This window comes from Lepisosteus platostomus, chromosome 8 (assembly GCF_059453375.1).
Source record: "Lepisosteus platostomus isolate fLepPlt1 chromosome 8, fLepPlt1.hap1, whole genome shotgun sequence".
Taxonomy (NCBI): domain Eukaryota; kingdom Metazoa; phylum Chordata; class Actinopteri; order Semionotiformes; family Lepisosteidae; genus Lepisosteus; species Lepisosteus platostomus.
In genome coordinates, this window is record NC_142618.1 from 22,486,030 (window position 1) to 22,504,318 (window position 18,289).

Below are 18,289 nucleotides of genomic sequence, written 5' to 3' on the forward strand. Positions count from 1 at the left end.
CTGTATGAGTGACAATTAAATAATATAATAATTTAAAGATACATACGAATATTAGGGATTTTATTTTATTTTAGAATGACTGTAGTGATTATCTCTTTGATACATTTCAGTTGAACCAGTAGCAATGACTTTTAGGTGTTCGTGCTCTCTTCTATATACAGTACAGTATGTCCTAAAACTACATATCAAAAAGAAGATTTTTACAGTCAGTAAGCATTCTCTAAAGCAGGTCATTAAGGGAATATGACTTATTTCTTATTTACATTAGGTGTATTAAAAACTGGATATTTGAGTGTGTTATGTATTTGTGGAATTATATATTTTCATTTTCTTTAAGAAGGCCAGGAAAAAAGTACAAATCTTAAAATAACAACTAAAAACATATCACCACTTACATTTTAGTTTTGTTATTTATTTCGGTTCCAAAATAATTTAAAAATGAATCCAGGCACTATTTGTATTTGGAGTGTCACTTTTACAATATTTATATTAAATTTTGAGAAACTATGCATCTTCCTAAAGTTCATAATGTAGTGAATAACCGGTATCCTGTGGTGAAGTGGGAATTTAGCAGAAGGAAATAAGCTAATCAATTGTTTGTCTGACATGATGCAAAATATTAGAACACAATAGAAACTTAGAGAATGAAAAATAAAATCCGTTTTAAAATAGAACTACAACCTAATTCTCAAAGTTTTATTCTGTTTGCACAATCTGTCCACATTTAACCCTACACACAATACTATAGAGTGTGTCTACATTAATTACCTCTAAGAATTCCATTACATGACTTTTTCTTATTTTAGTCATTTCCAATTGTGCTGGTCATACTATACATAAGTTAAGGGTTTTTCTATGTTACCCTACTTACTGTAATGCTTTTATTTATAGTGCATGAAAGCTATGTTTTTTTTAATTAACAGTTATTTCAAGAACATGTAATCTCTTCTTTATGAAATGTGGTAACACTAGCTGAAAATGTGAACCAAAAAAGGACTAAACATTTTTAATGCTTAATTAGAATGTTATTTCATTATAAATACATAACGAATAACATTTTCTTGAAAAAATATATTATTAAATTTTTAAACATGCTTTCAGGTAAAAAACTTAGTAAGGGTTAATTCTACACCAAAAAACAGAAACAGAAAGAAAAAAACATCATTCTGCTGCTAAATCTTCTTCAGGTGTCAGCTTTGTGAGAAAGTTTTGATTTTTACTGTTCAGCATGGAATTAACTCTTACTTGTTCTTTCACAACCAACTCATGCGAATTTAGCTCATTGCTTTAAAGTTATTATTTCCCACTGTTTGTCGATGAACAATGTTTAGTACACTGTTTTCAAAGTGTTTTTTTTCTTTAATTATAAATGCACTACTGTATACTTTAAAATAATAATGATTTTTTTATTTCCTTATTATTGTGATTTATGGGTGATGCGGAAAACAAGACTGGCAGTGACTAATATACTAGTACAACTGTAACTTTTTAAATCTTTCTACTGTAGTGCACCACAATTACTACTAAACTTATAATAATAATTTTACAGCACCACAGATTGAATCTGTTATAATATTCCGCAGTTGAAACTAGGTTTAAACACTATTCTTAGAAAAGAAAAAAAATGTAATTAGAAAAACCTGACTATACGCCCAACTGATGTCAAGGTTGTTCAGGGACTAGTAAATGGATATGCTTGCTTCAAACAATTGACAACAATTGTTACAACTATAAGCTGCTGGCAGTCATACATGTCAATAAGCTGTCGCATAGTGCACAACATCTGCAAGCCAGAAAGAGAAAAATGTTGTGAGATCTGGGCAAGCTTCACTCAGGGAGCATCTGCAGCATCAAGGGCACATGATGCTAGACATGTCAGACATCCCTGAACTGAAAAGTAGGGGTGCTGTTGCTAATTATGTTCAAGACAATGATATATTTGGTGTTAATCTGGATTTTTTTAAATCATTAATTTTGAGAATTTGCAATAGCCCTGGAAGATAAACTGTTAGAAAGACTTTGTTGTAAAAAAACATTGCAATGTTTTAATGTATTGTATCAGGTGTAATCTTTACACATGAATCAGTGTGGCACGAACCAGTGCATGCTTAACCAGACAGTATGTACTCCCTGTGTTTGCATGGGTTTCCTCCGGGTGCTCTGGTTTCCTTCCACAGTCCAAAGACAAACTGGTAGGTTAATTGGCTTCTGGGAGAACTGGCCCTGGTGAGATTGTGTACGTGTCTTTGTCTGTGTGTGTCCTGCGAGGGATGGGCTTCCCGTCCAGGGTGCAGGGTTTATCCTGCCTTGCTCCCATTGCTTACAGGGATTGGCTCCAGCTCCCCCATGACTCTGAATTGGATAACGCAGTTACAAAATGGAAGGATGTTGATTCATACACTGTGATACTCTATTACTGAAAAAGATAGAAAAACTCTTTATTAAGCTAAATATGAATTTTGATGTTTTTCTTGATTACATAATACAACCAGTACTGCTATTATCCCCTATCTCAATTACTACTAATAATACTACACTTATAATTAGAATAATACTTTGACAGTATACTTTTTAAAGCCTAGGATCCCAAATTATTTTACAGGTAAAAGAACACTCACTTTATCTAACAGTGGTGTGTATCAACCATTTTGTGAAAACAACTCATTGCACTACAGATAAGAGGTCGAAGTGAACAACTGCCTATCATATTTAACTACAGGGAAAATAAAGGTTGGCCAGACAGAAAAAGCTTGAAATGGGATTTACTTGGGTACACATGAATTAACATCCTAACCTTTTGAATATTGGAGCGATTGCTGTGCCAGACTTAGTAGTTGATTCAAATTGTAAAAAAACAAAACATATACAATACCACAATAGACACGTGGTACAGATCTGTATACACTGTTTTATAACTCATCATCATTCATCATGGGAGACCGTATAATCATTGACTTTTCACGCAGTTTATGAATGTTGTACATCCAATCATATTATACAGGGTTATTTTATTTTTAAATAAACAAAACAGTAAAATCCTCAGGCAACAGGATGCTGATGACCGGGCATTCAATGCACAGTCACTCTTCTCATGTTTGAAGTGTATACTTACTGTCCTCAAAAAAGCATTCCATCCAAAAAGGATCTAATTATTTCTGGTAGGCTTTTTAAATTGTGTTCAACTCATAACTTAATCAACGGTGACAAAGATTATCGACATGTCACCAGACACAATTCAAATCACAGAAAACGACATTGTGCAATAAAACTAAAGGCACAGTGGTTTGCGTAGTGTGGAGCTGGAGTATGCAGATTTATAAGAAATGTACCGCAAAATGAAATTTTCCTGTTGAAAGCTAACCTTGGTATATTTACCACATTATTTTCGCACTATTAACTGGGCAAATGACAAACGTAAGTAAGAATGAAAACAGCTGACAAACAGAATAGTAATATAACAGACCTCTACTGTAGGGGTGTAAATTTTGCTCATAGTAAATGCAAATACCACATTAAATTGGCAGTCTGAGAATTAAAATTCATAAAATATTATTGCAGTGCAGTGTAAGTTATTCAAAGATGAAGCTGAGACAAAGCAGAATTCTATCAATGGACCATTGCCGAACTGCCTGTTGACAAAGAAGTTAATCATCTACACAGGAAAGAACATAGTCTAGACTAGAAGTTGTGCAGAGTAGTTGGTAAGGAAGGGATAGACTTTGAGAATGTTACTCAAGAAAAAGCAGCAAGAATATGTCTTAAAAGAAATGTGTTCGGAGTAGGAGAGGATAGGCTCAAGAGGAATCATTTTGTTTTCATTTCCACAGTTTTTCTCATAATTCATGAGATGACAATCTTAGAAGAAACCAATACAAAAGCTAGACGTACCTCTTTTCCTTAAAATGTAGATGTACCCATCAGAATTTGATAATAATTACAACATATTATACACAATTATACCATAATATTGCTCGGTAAATTATGCATTTCTATATAATTTGACATACTGCTTTCCCTAATATTGAGAACAATGCACAGAAAACCCACAGGACAATAGCTAGGTCTCATATAGAGCTGAACTGTACTGAGCTCCAGATGGGAGACAGGACAATTGGCAGCACAACACACAAGAAATTCTAAAAGTTTGTTGGAAATATGAGCATTCTGAATTTAAACCTAATGGGATTTACTATGAACAGGTGCTTACAGTATATCTCTGCAGACTCCTATAAATAGACTGTGTACTGTTGCCTGGATCTTGCATGTCTGTAGTTAACTACATCAAGACAAATTACATTACAGGGAGTTTCACTTCTTTATGACAAATATACCATATACTGTATATTTGGTAGGCTGTAAACTGTATTGGATTGTTAATAAATATTTTGGATGTGGTTTTAAATTTTGGATTAAGAGAGCGTGCAGTTGGCTATTGAAGTGTTGGCAAAAGTGATTATGTAAAGTATGTTTTGTGGGTCCAGTATACTTGATTCCTTTAGCTCTAAGAAAAATTAGGGAACATAAATAAGAACTTAATCAAAGAAAAATTCACAAAGCCACCTTACAAAAGATGTTCAATTCATTTTGAGGAAACAAAACCTGCTATTTACTCCCAGTCAACACTCAAGGATTTCTCATTAAGTGAAATCCCTGGCACTGAATAAAGATAGAAACTTGTGTCTTGGAGATTCTATTAAGGCTCCCATGAGCTATTTTAAGTGATCAATAGTCCATTTTATTGGCTGCTTTTGGGTCCCATTAAAAAGATATCAGATATTTTTTTGTGGCACAGAGGTTAATTTTATACAATAACATTTAAGATGGTATTTTTTTTAAGACAAGGAAGAGAGGTATTTAGAAAATAATTATTCATTATAGAACTTGGAAAGTAGAAGAATCAGTACCAGCATCAAACTTTCTTTGGGAAATTTGTTTTTAAAACTAATCGTATTATGTTATATAATTGAGTTGATAACATTGTCAAGTCAGTAAAAGTGTCAGGGACAGTACAATTAAATTGACCACAAGCTTTTTATGTCTCCATACAAATTTGCCTTTCAATTAGTTTATTGGCAAGTGACATGGACAACAGTGAGTTTATATAATATGTCCTTGGGAAAAATACTTTTGACTGGTATATACAACAATATTTGAATTAAATCATTGATAAAAACAAATGTTATTCATTTTCTTACATAGTTTTTTATTCATATGGTATGTATTGTATATTAATATTTAACATTGTAGAAACAGGAAGTGTATATGATTAGATGTTTCAGAAGGAATGAAGCAAAAAAATGTAAAGGACATGTAAAATTCCTTGATTTACTTTTTTATAGGATTATGATGACATTATTTACTATTTGATTAAATCAAAGTTTGACAGAAGCCCATTTTTTTACACATTTGTATAAATAAATATTTACAGATCAATAAACCATAAAACAGGGAGATAAATACAGACCCACCTACCTTCATCAGTCTTTTTCTTGTTCTACTGAAAATACTTCTAAATGTATTTCACGTTGTTTAACTGTTAAATACTACCAAGATGCTGACTGCTATCCTCTAAAAGGTTGATTGAGACTACCAATCTTGTTTCATGGATTTGAGACCAGCCTCTCGAGTTTAAAGATCTGGGAGGCAATTAATATAATCCGATGATGTACTAAACCTTTTAAAGCAAAATATATGACAGGATGAGTGGCAAAGACAGGGAAGAGGAATATAAAACCTTGATCTAAACCAAACACCAATATGTAAAAGCTTTAGCAAATAGGTACTGTTTGTCAGTCTTCAGCTTCCTATTTTGGAAAACGTGCCTCAGTGGACTTCAGACTTTAGCTGAGGAATTAGCACAAAAGAAACGTTTGACCTTTTGCCGAACCTTGCCTGACAACATCCTTAGGGGTATTGGACTGATCTATTTTCTAAAGCTGTTATTTGATTGGGGATTTATTCTGCAATCCTCGCCTGCATAAATGGGACAGATCTGGGAGGACTCCTTTTTACCTTTTCCAGTAATTTCAGACTGGCTAAGTCCTGTGGTTGCATATTGTAACTTGGACAGTGGCGACCACAGGACTTAGCCAGTCTGAAATTACTGGAAAAGGTAAAAAGGAGTCCTTCCAGTATATGTAGCATTGTACTGTAATATGCTATACTTGTTAAAATATTATGATATTTATTTTCCACTGCTTAGGTATCTATGTAGGTACTGCAACAGTACTGAAAATGACAGAAAGTACTTGTACAATCCTACAATATTATGAGAACACAAAGGACACTGCTCACTGGGACTAGTCCCATCTACACCTGTATCCCAGATGTTAAAAATAGAGAACACAAGACTGGAAAACTAAATAATGCAAAACAACATTTAGAACATACTGTCTATATTTGTTAGGGTTACAAATACATTAACTGCATGACAATTAAGCAAGGAGTCAGTTAATAATACTGAAATGGCTATAAATAATACGCTTTTTTAATGCTATATTTTGTTTTTTTTTTCTTAGAATGGCAATTCAAATCCCTTGTCAATTTTGAAAAGGGCAACAGGACCAAATTTATTGCTTACAGGTGGGTATGTGATTGTATAAACTACAATTAGATGAAAAATTTGGTGGAATAAAACTGTAGAAAAAGGGGAGCGCAATCACTGATAATTCTGTGGAAACTGAAAAGATGTGTCTGGCTCACTAATGAAATCCTTATTACAGGCAAACACTATTCTGTACTAACAATACTACTATCAAGTGTGGCACCACAAAGTAGCTTTCTATTTTCATTAATTGGAATGACCTTCTTGTAATAGCAATGGTGACTGCAGTTTTTCAGTAGAATGAGAGTTTTCATTTCTACTTCAGGAGAAAAGATTTTGATTTGAAAACTGGGGTTGTGCTAATAATGAAGTTAGGAACATGCTTCTTGATGTTTTAAATAGAAATCTTTTAATTCTACTGTAGGACCCAAAACTCCTAGCCGTGTAGCACAAATTAATTGTGCTAGACCTTGACACATAACAACTAAACATCATTTTGATGTGCAGGGAGTTACTGAAACATCTTTATTGTAATCACATTAAGAGACTAACATCAATCAAAGATGTGTAGCTTGTAATAATGTTGCAAGAGAGTTAATTGCAACTCAATTAACTATAAAAAGAATAGTATTAACTGTAACTGAATATGTCATGTCATGTAATTTGCCAAACCTCTTTATACCATACAGTCTCATGGGAAGCCGGAGCCTACCCTGCAAGCAATGAGCGCAAGGCAGGGTATACCCTGGACAAGGTGCCATATCTGGGGGACAATTTAGAGGTGTAACTGAATATGTTGTACCAAATTTCAAACTATAATTGTTTATTATATTAACTCCAGAAAACTATGTTTTAAACTGAGAGGGTCTATGACCCAAAAATGTTCTGCTCATTCTGAACAACAGCAATATCAACTAAAAAAATTAGGGGGAATAAATGTCTTGACATGTGAGGTAGACGTAGATTTCAATGTGTGTTTGAGTTTTGATAAAGACAGAAGGCACCATAAAGGTTCAGATCGTAGGTGAGAGAGGCTGGGAGTTTAATAGTTTGATAGTTCGGGGGTAAAAACTGTCTCTGAGTCTGGTAGTCCGGGCCCAAATGCTCCGGTATCGTTTTCCTGATGGTAGAGGGCCAAACAGTCTGTAGCTAGGGTGTGTCAAATCAGGACCCTATTCAGACGTTAGAATCCAGAAGGGAGTGAAACAGACACGGGAAGGAGATGACTAGGAACTGGGCTGGTAGACGAACAGGGGGGCATGACGACTGTGCACTGGTGCTTGGGGGGGGCGTGGTCCAGGCAACCAAGTCCAAGGGAGTCCAAAAGGAAATCCAGGGTGTAGTGCAAGAGTCCATAGCTGGGCATTCCATCCAGGAGAGACAAGACAAAGTTTAAAAACTGGAGCGGGATCCGGTGCAGGGATGGGTAATAAAAAGGGTTAACGGGGCCAGGTGCTCCAAGCCCTGGACCCAGATGTTCAGGACGCTGTGGTGAAGCCTATGCTGTTGGGTCTCTCCCTGGACCAGCTGGTAGCTGAGCTTCCGGGCATCCATCTTCCAAAGTCTTCTTGAACCGTCTTAGGAAGTACAGGCGCTGTTGCACTTTCTTAATCAGACAAGTGGGATTGAGAGACCATGTGAGGTCCTCGGTGATATGGACGCCATGGAATTTGTTACTGACCTGTTCCACTTCAGTCCTGTAGAGGTTTGTGAAATTACTGTGACAATTTATTAATTGTAGCAGTAATCATGAGGTGATTCATTATGGCTATTAGAAAATCAATCGATCAGCGACGCATACACATGGATTCAATAAATGAGTTACATTTATTAATACATAAATTGTGCATATAAAGTGGCATATCTTACTATAAGGGTTATCAAAGTGCAAGGTATATAATCACTAAGAGATACGAACAAAGAATATACTTCAGTATACCATTCAGCTATACTATCTTTAATCAGTCTACATTAGCTACTCAAAAGTAAATACATTCCTCATATGAATTGAATTGATATCAACTTGTGTTGAGGTAATAAATGAATTCTCGAGATGCAATGCAGAACCTTGGGTTAACTTATCCAGATATGGATTTGTATTTCATGGCACGGACACCAAAGACCAGGTAGTGGCTGTGTCCAAACACTGCGGCGTTTAATAGGCGTCGTTCTGGCATCCTCTTGCTCCCGGACAACCTGTCGGTGTGCAGCTCGGAGTTGGACGAGTTAGGAGGAGAGATTTCTGCTGTGGCGAAACGTCTCTCTCAGGGACCTACTAGTAGTCCGGCTGACTAATAGAGAGTCTCTATGCACAGAGGGTGACCACTGGTCCGAGCAAATCACTCTTTAGGGGGAAGAAATTGAAATGATTTGACTTGAGGTCCCTGATTGGTTGGTCAAGGTGAGAGATGAGTAACAATGACCTCTGACATCTAAGACCACAATCCAGATGTTCCCAAGAATCTCATAGACAGATAGGCAGCAGGTAGGCCCTCTCATCATTGTCTGTGATCAGACCTACAGTACAACTGTGGTTTCATCTGGAAACTTGAAGATGGAGATGGTGTTAAGTTTGGCCTTATAGTCGTGGGTGTAGAGGGAGTAAAGCATTGGACTAAGGACACAACCCTGGGGGAACCCAGTGTTTAGAGTTAGTGTGCAGTTAGGAGGTGTGGTTTCCAAGTCAGGAAGTCCAGAATCCAGTTGCAGAGGGTGATGTCAAGACCCAGTTCACTGAGTTTCTTCACTAGTTTCTCTGGAATGATGGTGTTAAAAGCTGAGCTGAAGTAGATGAATAATAGTCTTGCATATGTGTTCTTTTTATCCAGATGGGATAGGGCAGTGTCTTTATGAATGGTGTCTTTAATGTGCCCCATGACCAGCCTCTTGAAGCACTTCATGATAACAGGAGTCAGTGCCACCGGACGGTAGTCATAAGGACATGTTATTGTGGTTTTCTTCGGAACTGGGATGATGGTGGTTGTTTTGAAGCAGGTGGGGACCACAGCCTGGGCCAGGGACATGTTGAAAATATAGGTAGAAACTGCTGAAAAATCTAGAATGTTCTTTTCAACAATATATAGTTCTTCTATAGAAACCAACATCTTTATCAAAAGTGGGTGTTGCTTCCCAATTAATTATTAACCAAAATTCTGAAGTAGTTATTGGAATGCATTTACAGTTCACTCACTTATCATGGGTTATCTTTTAACTACTGCAGGTAGTATCTGATAGAATAAATAAATATTTTAATTGCTATGGAAAATAACACATGATATACAGTATGTATTACACATAGACAATACATTTTGTTGTGATGTAGTGAGGAGATGGAGAAACCCGCATCTCTTTGAAAGACTGAAGAATCCAAGAACAGCAAAGGCTAGGACAGCGACAAAGTCAGACAGATATAGCTGATGCAGGTCTCTGCTTCAGAGACCCCACAAAGGAGACTGTTGAAGAATGCTGAAACAGGACAGAGATGGGTGCTGATTGTGGCAGTAAGACAGAGAATAGTTGTCAACAAGACTGTGGAATGAGCATGGATATCAAGGCTGATACAAGCAGGAAGTTCTGACCAGTCACTGGTCCAATGCTTGTGAAACTAACTGGCTGCACATAGGCAGAGTTGGCTTAGGGCAGACTGGGAATCTTTAGGGCAGGATTTGGGCAGATTATCCTAATGGGATACAGGTTAGTATTGTTGAACACATTACCTAGGTCAGAAGGTACCTCAATTTCAGAGCACAGAATCAGTAGCAGATCAGGGTTTAAACTTCCTGGACTTGGTGGAAGTAGAACCTGTTAATTGGAGGGTGGAGGTTGGGATAATTGGCCTAAGTAAGTCTAAACAGCACCGAGTGGAATTTGACTCCTTGTGGAAATGTGCCTCGTGTCTGAAGACGCCATGGGCTGCAAACTCTTACCAGACTCTAGCCTTGCCCAACATAAACAGATTTATGTTACGATCAGGTTTTCAATCTTTACTTCATAAAACCAATAAAACAAAACATTTCACATAACGTTTTTATGACCTGAAAGTTATAATAACAGTTTTCTCTATATATTGTTCTTAGAGGATAATTAGTAAATGCAGAAACTAATAATATGCAGTAATGTGTGTTCATAGATGTGGAAGGTCAGAATACATCCACTGCATTAAAAAATGTATCTACAATGCTTATAACATAATTCCATATATCTATATTGTTCTCATAATGGCTAGCAAAGTTTTATTAAGTGCTCAGCTCAAAGTTCTTAATAACTGTGGAATTATAGCCCTGTCATTTCGCTGCTCATCACTACAGCAGCTCATGATTTTTTTTTCATTGCACTCTCCAATGTGTATTCTCCTGCATGTGGATCAAAGCTGGACTGCTGTTTACAACAGTGAAGAAAGCACCTTTTCAGGAAAATCTAAAAAGCACAACTATTTGAGGTTCTAAACTGTCTTCCAAAAAACTGCCAAAAAACGTTCTGGTCATTAATCAAATCAATTGCAGCAGTATGGAATCTCTAATTCTCAAGAATGGGAATTAGTTACAGTGGTAACAATATATCATGCTTTTAGTTAATTGTGTTTTACCACTGTAGTCTTGTTCTGCAGATTAATTGACAACACTTTTATGATCTTTGTTATCCAGTTAACACAGCATCCACTGCGGATCTTGTAGTTTTGTTAAAATTAAAAGCTTTCAGAACATTTTTACAGAAAAAAATTGCAGTAAGCAACAAATCTGTTTAATCTTTGCTTTTTCCCCAATACTGGCAACTGTAGGAAAATGGCTATACAGTGCCTTTCAGCAGAACAGTGATAAAAAACACAAGGCCAAAGTTTTTACTAGATTTCCACTAGAGTGCAAGACCGCTGTCCATCACCAATCCCTGACTACATTGATTCGAGCTTGAGCAACTTTGCAAAGAAGAATAGAAAGAAATGCATCTTCCTGGTGTGCAAAGTTTGTAATGACTAATGCAAAAAGACTCCTAGTTGTAATTGCTGCCAAAGGTGCTTTCATAAAGTACAAGTTCAAGTTCAAGTACAAGTACAAGTACAAGGTCAAGGTGGTGAATTATTTTAGGTTTAGATTTTTCTTTGCAATTTATGCTGGCATTTAACGTCAATAACTCATGAATGTGTCCAGTTTTAGCATTCAACGTTTGATTAACAAATGTCAGTATTAAAAATGTGTACATATTGTTTGTAATACAACAAAAAAGGGGAATCATTGTAAGGGTAGGAACGAATACTTTTACATGGCACTGTATGCCCTGGCTAGTTTCTTCAAATTTGAACTTGATGGATCTTTTCAGATTAATTATCTGTATTCAGAAAAAGTACCTTTCTGATAAGGAATATTAGAAGGAAATTCTAAAAACATGATCAAAGCACAACAATGGAGATCAATCGTGAGGTATTTAACAGGTATCAGTACATACACAGTGTCCCAGTGAAAAGTCAAACAGAGTTTATGAGTCAGACTTGTAAAACACATTCAAGTTACAGTGTTAGGAGTTTGCTACAGACAGGGTTGTCTCAAAGGGGGGGAGCCCAGGACCCCGCGCTTTGGGGGGCCCTGCACCAGCTTCCCCCCTACCCCCAATCCCGCTTCACACACGCATAAAAATATAAATACATATGTTTAAATATTTTAATAAATTGACACAAAACTCTTATTTTCACTCAAGATGAATAGTGGGAGAGCAGATGCTTTATTCAGAACTGGAGGCATGCCCCACACTAACTAAGGCATAGGCCATCAGTTGCAAGCTAAAAGTTATTGCGGTATAACTAAACTAGCTTGGAAAAAAAGTTAGCCTGTGGAAAAAGGACGAGCACAAGCAGAGATAGGGACAAATTTAGAAAATACTATAGTGGATGCGAGAAACGAAAAAGAAAGTGGAAGAGGGAGGATGTAGATGTGGTACTTAAAGGGTCTTCGGAAAGATTTGTTGTAAAAACCAGGAGTGAAGAAGAAATGGACACGGGTGGTGATCTCGACGACAACAAGAATGCTAGCATTGAGACAGCTGAAGGTACTGATATCATTAACAGCAATGGCAATTAGTAGTTGTGTTCGGTTCTGTATGTCTGTTTGTGCAGGGCAGTTAGATAGCTATTTCATCACTTCAACGCTGCTCCCTGCCGCCACCACTACACACAAGAACCCCCCAACCCTGGGCCCTGAACAGCTCACCCCTTGAGACGGTCATGGCTACAGACCACCAAATTCAGATATTAGAAACAGACATTGTATGATTATGTTAGAGATGTATTTGTAAAGGAAGACAAAGTTTTAATGGGAGATTTCAACTTTCCTCACTTAGACTGGGAAAGTCCAAGTAAATAAATGTCAGCTACAGAAACTTAAAAGGGCTGCTTGTCAGAGCATTTATAAAAGATAATCCCTGTATTGATGAGGTAATTGAGATCTTAATGTGGTGTGCTGAAACTGGGCAGGTAAAAAGGATAATAATTTCAGAAAAAGAGGCAATAAAGGAATGAGACAGATTCTTTCAAAAATGGCTGGATGAGATCCTCAGACCAATCAACTATTAGCAATCAAACTGGCTGACTGGCCTTTTTAGTTTGTATATTCTTCTTGTGGTATCAAATTTCAATGCTAACATTTTTAAGACTTTCTGATTGAAGACAGAACATAATTATCCTTAATTATCAAAAAAGAAGGGGATCCAGTTAAACAAAAGGAATATAATGAATGGCAAGCAGAGATAAAAATGGATATTATAACAGCCAAGAGAGAAGGGAATGTCATAATGGCTAGACAAGTACATGGTATTTGTTTCAGTCTTGCAACAAAAAAGTACACTAAAAATAAATCAGTAGATGACAAGGAAATTGCCAATGTATTCATTTAATCATTCACTCAGGTGTTTACCAAGCAAGAAATTATCAACATGCCTTAGGTTAAAGAAAGACAGAGTTCAATATCAAACATAATTAGCATAGAAGAGGCAGAAGTGTAACAGGTACTAGGAGCACTTCACATAAATCTCTAGGGCTGATGGTATTCTGCCAACTTTACTTAAGGAAACAAGATGTTATTCATAGGCCGTTAACAAAACTCCATGCTCTCCTGAGACAAGTGTAACACCCACTGACAGCAAAAATGCAAACGTTGGGCACTTCCATAAAAAAGGAAAGAAAAATGAACTAAATAGTTTTAAACAAATAATTTATCTGTAAGGACATGGAAAACATTATTAGAATTAAAATAGATTTTCTTAGAGGACAGTCATCATGAATTTAGAAAGCAAACAACAGGTCTACAAATATTAGTTTTGCTTGCAGTAGGTATTCATGTGTAGGTATTGTGTTTAGATGAATAGAGATCAGGAAGTAGAGATAAGGGATAAAATTAAGGTTATATATTATATTATAATTATTAAAGTACCACAAGGGTCTGGATTAGGACCATATACTGTAGACAATATATATTGTAATAGGAGCATTCAAGACACTGGCTAACATTTGGCAGAGGGTGTTAATTTAGATTACTTCAAGATGTTGCACCCACATAGTAAAAATATAAACTATAAACACCAAATGTGAAATGCTGAGCTTGAAGAAACGATGTATGAAAAAAAACTTGGGTGTTTATGCTGACACATCATTTCATATAATCTAGACCAGGGGTCAGCAAACTATGGCCCGCGGGCCCAATCGGGCCCGTTGAACTTTTCTGAGTGACCCACAGCTCACTACTGTTTGAATCGCAAGGGTTACTTTTTGCATCAGATAGTGCTCTCTCTCAGCACTAACGGTCAATTGCAGAACATCGGCTATTGCACAATGCATTTTACTTTTAGCCTATCAGACGCCAGCTTTAGCTTTTTTTTGTTGCCTACTGTGATAGGTTCAGTCACACAAATGATGTTTAGTGTATTCGTTCTTGTCTGAAAGCAGGTAATGATTTCAAACAGTTCTAAAAGTTATAACTGACAAGAGGCTAACTGTAAGTTATTCATGCCATGTCAAAAAAAAAAGAAAGATCGATGCAGAGGGTAAAAAATTCAATGACAAATTGTCACAAGAGTACTTTTCAAGATTCAAGATTTTTTATTTGCTATATACAACAAGTGTATTGGAATGCTTACTCATTCCACTGTACACAGTAACAGTAGAGAATAAAAAATGACAAACAGACATGGACAATAAATTTAGACAATAGACGTTATAATACAGCCAAGACAGGACATTTGAGCTGCTTATGATGCAGACTGCTTGGGGGAAGAAACTGTTTTTGAATCCATTGGTCAGTGTTCTGATACTGCTTTTGTGTCCCTTGGAAAGAAAAAGTAATGTGTCTTATCTGTCAGGAAACAATCACCATGATTAAAGAATACAACATAAAAAGGCATTACGAGACAAAACATCAGGCTAAATCTTCGGAATACACAGGAATTGGACGGAGGGAAAAGTTAGAACAGTTAGAACAGTTGAAAAAGTCCCTTCAGAAAATGCTGCGGCTACCCGGGCTAGTTATCAAGTATCACAGCTTCTAGCAGCAGCTGACAAACCCTTTACAGAAGGTGAGTTTATTAAGCAGTGTATGCAAGAGGATGCGGAGGTGATGTGCCTGGAGAAATGCGACCTATTCCAGTCGGTGAGTTTAGACTATATCGAGAAATTCACTCAGATGGCCCAGCAAGGTTAGTAAAAAAATTTTAGGGGCCCTTGTTCTGAAAATTTTGCCAACCCCTGATCTAGACCATTATAGGTCACCTTAAATAACCCATTTTTTAAGCATTAGGATCACTTGTTTTAATGAATTGATTAATTAAGCATGCAATATTTACAAGGGTGCAAAGGTTCTTGATATTCTGATATTCTGAGGGATATTCTGATTTTCTCACCATAAAAACTCAAAATTACTTAATTCAAATCAACAACTGTTTGATTACAGTTAAATTGTTACAAGATTCTAAGGTAATGTACGAAACCTGATGGACTGGAGCACCCCAGGACCTTGGTTGGAGACCCCAGTCTAGATAAAGTGGTCCACCAATAAAAAAAAAGAAATCTTAGATACATTTACTGTCATACTGTCATATGTGTAACTATGTCGAATTTTAAACAAGAAATGTTATTTTAACATTGTACAACGTACTAGTAAGTCCCCATTTAGAATATTGTGAACACTATTGGTGACCCCACAACAAAAATGATTTTGCTGTTCTGGAATTTACTAGAGGGTTCCTAATTCAACTATTCAAAATTCTTAAGTGCATCAACAAAATCAGAACCTGAGGTCAGAACTGGAAATTATATGGAAAGACATTTAAAACTGAGAAGAAGAAGCACTATTTACACAAAGACTCTTTAAGTTATCCAGCCATATTGTTGAAGCTGATACTTTGGATTAATTCAACAAATGACAAGATGTATTCCTCAGATTAATTAGTTACAAAAATCCAAACATGCAAGATGGGCTTAATTACATCCTTTTGTTTGTAGCCTTTCATATATTATTTATCATATACATCTGTATGCAACTACTGTACATAATGAAGCAAAATTGTATTTTTTAGGTTTGTATTATCTATATTTAGATCTACAAGCTGGTGAAGAATATTTGTATTTGTGGGAATTCATTTATGCCTAAATGGTAGAATGCTTATGTAAGATATGCTTAAATTCTACACTTTACATTATACATTGAAATTTGCAGAGACGGAGTGGTAACATACAGTATATGAAAAATTAAGCATTTATGAATCTTCTAAAATACAGTTAACTGATGCAGTAATTACTGTACAAATATTTTAAGTGTCAAATCAATAAATGGGGGTGGCATGGTGGCATAGTGGTTAGCATTGCTGTCTCAAAGCACTGGGACCCTGGGTCCATTTCCCAGGGTACTATCTGCATGGAGTTTGTATGTTTTTCCCATGTTGGTATTGGTTTCCTCCAGGTTCACCAGTTTCCTCCCACAGCCCAAATACATGTTGGAAGGTTAATTAACTTCTGAACAAACTAGCCCTGGTCTGGTCTGAGTGTGTGTGTGTGTGTGTGTGTGTGTGTGTGTGTGTATGCTCTGTGTCTAGGGTGTATCCTGCTTTGTGCCTGGTGGTTGGATAGGCTGCGGCTCCCTTGCTACTCTGTAATGGGTAAAGTGGTCAGAATATGGGTGACTGGGTGGATCAGTTATTAAGGTTAAAACTTACATAGAACGAAAAGATGCAAAAAATATCAAGTACCCTACCGAATACTTTAATATTAACTGTATTTCTGTTAGAATCTACGTTTTATGGACTCTTGGCACCTCAAATGTAGGATTGTAATTGATTTTTTGAACTAAATATGAAGTCTTTCACATTTCATAGTGTACGGTATATTCATTATTATACAAAAATTCAGTTCTTGCACAGTAGTCAGTTTCAATGTATGTATGTTGAAATATTACTTTCTTGTTTATTTATTATCGTTAGCAGCTTGAAGTCTACCAAATGCTATAAATCAAAATGTGTGTATTTTGAAGAAACCAAAGCTTGACATTGAATTAATATACAAAAGACTGTTATTTCAGATAACTCAATTTACAGATAATTCTTTATCACAGGACAATGGATAGTTTGTGGACATAAAGTGTTAGCCACATCATGTAAATGTGCAAAAGCTATCTAGGGCTTTATAAAAAATGAACTCAAATGTCTTTTTAATACACGCTGTTGCTGTATCTGATTTAGTGATTACCGCAGCTAAAGTACTCTCCGGTCTACTTTAAAAAAAGGGCCAATCTGTTTGTCTTGGCTGCCTTCGCACAACTGAGATTTCCAGCAGATGGAGGAGTCATCGAGCCTGGGCACTTGAGCAGTGAGAGCCCCCCTTGTTTTCTCAGCAGTTACTTTTTAATAGACACACAACCTACTGCCTGTTATTTGTAATGAAAACAAGATGCAGGTGAACTCAGTCAAGCTGGTGTGGAGTCTTATCTGTCAGTGCCTGCTCATTGGTCCAAGGAGGATTAAGATGCTTCTTCTAAACACCTGGAAACAGACTTAACTGTTTACTTTACTTTTTGTGTCCAGATTATAAAAAATCACCTCCAGACTAAGAGTAAGTGTTCACATTTGTAGATGTCCTAGTAAAATAGAAAGTTTACAACGAAAATTGTATTGAATTAGAAAATAAAGATTAAAGGAACCAGTCATCTAATAATAATGTACAGCAACATTGCAGCTTGTGAGAAAAATGCATCTTTAGAAATTGTACATTTTTGCTTGGTAGTAAACAGTATTTAATACCTTTTCCCATGACTTGAAAAAAAACAGTAACTGGTAATGGGATCAGCTGACCAATCATGTTCACTTCATTTAACACACTTCTCTCAGATCTGCTTTATACACTAACCTTAATTCAAGATGCTTTTTCATCCCAAAACAGTGGGAAAATATCTGTGCTTTTATCCTGCACAGCATACAGTATTTCAATACAACATCCACAGAATAGAAACTTTATTTTCTATCTCTTAACAATTGTGTGATTTCCTTTTAATTTCATTATCACAGGGATGGTTCTGTAAGGGAAGAAATCTCATTAGGCTTAACAACATCCTGTTCTCTCTCTTGTGAATTAATGAAGGATCTTACCATTAAATACATTTCCCTTTTGTTTAAGAACAAGGGGCTTTTAGGTTCTATCTCTCAGGCAAAGGAAGAAAGTAACATTAATGACCTCAAAGAAAAAAAACAGGCTTCCATTGTGACTGGTTTTTAGGGGAT